Genomic DNA, 4428 nt, shown 5'->3' on the forward strand with positions numbered 1-4428 from the left:
CCAGAGGCTGAGGTGGGAGGATCCCTTGAGCCCAGGAGGTCAAGGCTGCAGTGAGCTGAGATCACGCCACTGCACTCCAGCCTGGGCGACAGAGCCAGACCCTCAAACCAAAATAAAGCAGGGAGACTTACTCTCTTTTTAATGTTTTCCTTTATTACTTTATCAGAAAAAAAATAAGGCTATTAACATTTAAAATTTGTTCTCAAAAACATTCGTCCGCAGGTGAGCATGCCCCAAATACCCAGAGGAAAAAGGCCAGTTGGGGACGCAGCCTAACCCAGTGGGGATGGGTAAGCCCCCGCAGTGAGGGGTGCAGAGGGCCTCAGAGCCAAGATAGTGACAGGGTGGGTGAGGCCTGGGCCTCCTGGCCAGCTCCACTCTGAGGAGCTTTGCCTCTCTGTCCTCTCTGCAGGAGCCTTCCTCCGTGTGTCTTGCCAACGGCAAGAGGCGAGAGAGCTCGGCGGGGAGCCAAGCTGCTCATGGGTGACAGGCCCCGAACCAGAGACAGGCCCTCAGCCAATCTCCAACTCCCTCCCTCCCTCCCTCTCTTTATGCACACACTCCCAGGGAGAGGACTCTGGTCTAATTATATCCTGGGAAGTGGGGCATGTTTCACAGCATGTTTAACTCCTGAGAGCCCTGTGCTAAAACCCTGGATGGGTCTAGACAGCTCAAGGCAATGACCTGAAAGGGGGCCATTCTTGTAAGCTGGAGAGACAGCCCAGGGGGTGCCCACCTCACACAAGAGCTTGGTCGGTAGACTGCAATGGTCAGGTGATGAGACTGTAGGGTGAGGGAGGCCCTGCAGGCAGCAGCTCACACAGAGGCAGGGCCTGTGGCATCACAGAACTCCAGACTCCGCACGCTGGCCAGGCCTTTGTCCACACAGCAGGCGCCAAGGAAGAGCTCTGTGCCTCTGTGGGGCTGGCATCAATGCCTGTCTCCTTTTTCCTGAGGTTCCACAGTGCAAGCCACCTGTGCCCACCTGGCTCATGGGATTGCAATGACGAAGGTGGAGAAAGGGGGCTTTTGGATGGTCCCTCCATGACCTCTGCCACGGCTGGGGCCTCACAAAAGGATAAAGTGAACAAAAGTCAGGAGGGCCTTTGCAGAGCATCCGTCCCACTGTGAGGAACGGCCAGCGGCCGCCTGACCCAGCCCAGGCCTTCTGTAGATGGCAGCAACCCCGGCGGGGGGAGGTCAGTGACTGCCCGAAACTAAGGCAGTTGACTGTAGCACTGACAGATCCAGAGAGCCAACCCCCCACCCCGAACTCTCACCAAGCTACAGACAGGGTTTCCATCGGGAGAAGGCTGCCAGGCGACCTGCCTGGAGCCCCTCAAGGAGAACACAGGGCTTCTCCAGTCACAGGGCAGGGGCACGGCCGGGCTACAGAAGGTTATGGATGCTGGACTTGACCTCTGGGCGGCAGGGAGCCACAAGAACATCTTGAGCAGGGGTGTCGCAGGATAAAAGTCCAGCAGTGGTACTTAAGAGAACTTAGGACGTAGAGAGCTGGGAGGAAGCCCAGGCTGGAAGCAGCTGCAGCTGTCCAGGAGTGAGAAAATGCAGATCTGGAGAGAGGTCAGGGGAATGAATCAGGTTCAAGATGCATTGTGAGGAGCAAACTGCAGAGACTCCGGCTGACTCCACGGGCCGTCAGATGAGCGGCTGACTCAGGCCCATGCTTGTGTCTGAGAGCAGGAAACTGACTCTAGCTAGTTTAAGCAGAGGGGAATTTATTGGAAGTCCACAGTGGGGAAAGCTCACAGAATGGACAATAGACAGGGGGAGACCAGGCTTGGGAAAGTCAGGAAGTGAGGGCTCTGGGGGCGGAAGCCAGTCGTGGCCAGGACCCCGGGGCGGCAGCCACCCCTGCTGCACCTGCTTTTATAAAGGACCTCTTACCGCCAGTGTCCTCAGCTCACTCACTCAGGAGCCAAAGTCCTAGGCAAGAACAGCCAACTGGCCAGGGGACGCCACATTCCTGTCCCAGGCTGGGGCTGGCTGGGAAGGATGTGACCCCTTTGGCTCTCCTTGAGGGAAGCAGGTGTAAGGCGATCTCCTCCAAGGAGGTCAGGGTGCTCTTAGGATGGGGCACTGGACGCCCCCAAAATACAGCCAGCCTCCATCTCAAAAAAAAAAATGTGTATATATATATATGTGTATATATATGTGTGTGTGTGTGTGTGTGTGTGTGTGTGTATATAATGAAATGACCATAAATGACCGCCTTCTGCCAACAGGAATAAATCAAATGGCAAGTCCCAGGTAATGAAGTGACTACTAGGTATCGCTGCAGACATTTTCATATGTAACATTATAATATAAGCAGCTTCCATATTATAAAAGTTATTGAAGCATATTATAAAAGTTAATTAAGCATAAGTCTTAATGGCTGCATAACAGCCAAGTTAATTTAGTAATTTATCTGATCACTTCTCTATTAGATATTTTGTTTATTTCCACTTCCATTTTTTTGGATTAGAGATAATGTTGATTATAGAGCATCTTATGTATTTAAGGTTATAGCTTGATTTTTTTGAGACGGAATCTTGCTCTGTCACCTTGGCTGGAGTGCGGTAGCACGATCTCGGCTCACTGCAACTTCCACCTCCTGGGTTCAAGCGATTTTCCTGCTTCAGCCTCCCTGGCAGCTGGGATTACAGGCCTACCACCATGCCTGGCTAATTTTTGTATTTTTAGTAGAAATAGGGTTTCACCACACTGGCCAGGCTGGTCTCCAACTCCTGACCTCAGGTAATCCACCCGCCTCAGCCTCCTAAAGTGCTGGGATTACAGGCATGAACCACCATGCCCAGCCGAAGGTTATAGCTTTAGAATGGAGTTTTACAAGAGCACTTACTGGGCCAAAGGGCATGAGGTTGCTAAGGTTCCTTACACACATTGAGAAATCAGTTCACCTTACACAACAAGCAAGCGAGTCTCCCTCCTCCCGGCAGTGGCTTAGTGAGGACGCATGTTCTACAACAGCACTTTCTGTAACCCTGGATGCTGTACGTTGTTAAAGTCAGTTAATCTGATAGATAGAAAATATATCTTATTTTAAGTGTGTATTTCTTTGATTATATTTTTTTGTTTTTTTTGTTTGTTTTTTGTTTTGTTTTTGTTTTTGCTGTTGTTTTGTTTTGGGTTTTGTTTTGTTTTGTTTGTTTTGAGACAGAGTCTTGCTCTGTCGCCCAGGCTGGAGTACAGTGGCACAATCTCGGCTCACTTCAACCTCCGCCTCCTGGATTCAAGTGATTCTCCTGCCTCAGCCTCCCGAGTAGCTGGGATTACAGGCGCCCGCCACACCCAGCTAATTTTTGTATTTTTAATAGAGATGGAGTTTCACCAGGTTGGTCAGGCTGGTCTCAAACTCCTGGCTTCATGTGATCCACCTGCCTCTGCCTCCCAAAGTGCTGGGATTACAGGTGTGAGCCACCATGCCCGACCTGATTATATTGTTTTCAATGGTTTCATAATCAATTGTGTTTTTTTGTGTGTGATTACTCTTGGAGTAATATTATTTTTCTTTAGAATTTAATCATAGAGTAAGAATTTCAACTCTTTATCATCTTGTCTATCAATATCTTTTACCAGATTTTCTTTTCTTTTCTTTCTTTTATTTTCCCCCAAGATAGAGTCTTGTTCTTGTTGCCCAGGCTCGAGTGCAGCGGTGAAGTCACGGCTCACTGTAGCCTCGACCTCCTAGGCTCAAGTGATCCTTCCACCTCAGTCTCCTGAGTAGTTGGGGCTACAGGCATGTGCCACCACGCTCGGCTAATTTTTTAAATTTTTCATAGAGATGAGATCTCACCATGTTGCCTAGGCTGGTCTTGAACTCCCAGGTCCAAGCGATTCTCCCACCTCAGCCTCCCAAAGTGCTGGAATTACAGGTATGAGCTACCGTGCTTGGCCCAGAGTCTTTTAATGATTTTGTTTGTTTGTTTTGAGATGGAGTCTTACTCTATTGCCCAGGCTGCAGTGCAGTGGCATGATCTTGGCTTACAGCAACCTACACCTCCCGGGTTTAAGAAATTCTCCTGCCTCAGCCTCCTGAGTAGCTGGAATTACAGGTGCCCGCCACCACGCCCAGCTAATTTTTTGTATTTTTAGCAGGGATGTGTTTCACCAGGCTGGTCTCAAACTCCTGACCTCAAGTGATCCTCCCGCCTCTGCCCTCCCAAAGTGCTGGGATTATAGGCATGAGCCACTGCGCCCAGCCGAGTCTTTGAATTGTTAACAATTTTATGCTGGGCTTGGTGGCTCTGTAATCACACCACTTTGGGAGGCTGAGATGGGGGGATCACTTGAGCCAAGGAGTTCCAGGCTACAGTGAGCTATGATCATGCCACTGCACTCCAGCCTGGACAACAGAGCGAAAGCCTGTCTCTAAATAAATAAACATTTATAATCACAATATCT

The sequence above is a fragment of the Macaca nemestrina genome, chromosome 7 (assembly GCF_043159975.1).
Source record: "Macaca nemestrina isolate mMacNem1 chromosome 7, mMacNem.hap1, whole genome shotgun sequence".
Taxonomy (NCBI): domain Eukaryota; kingdom Metazoa; phylum Chordata; class Mammalia; order Primates; family Cercopithecidae; genus Macaca; species Macaca nemestrina.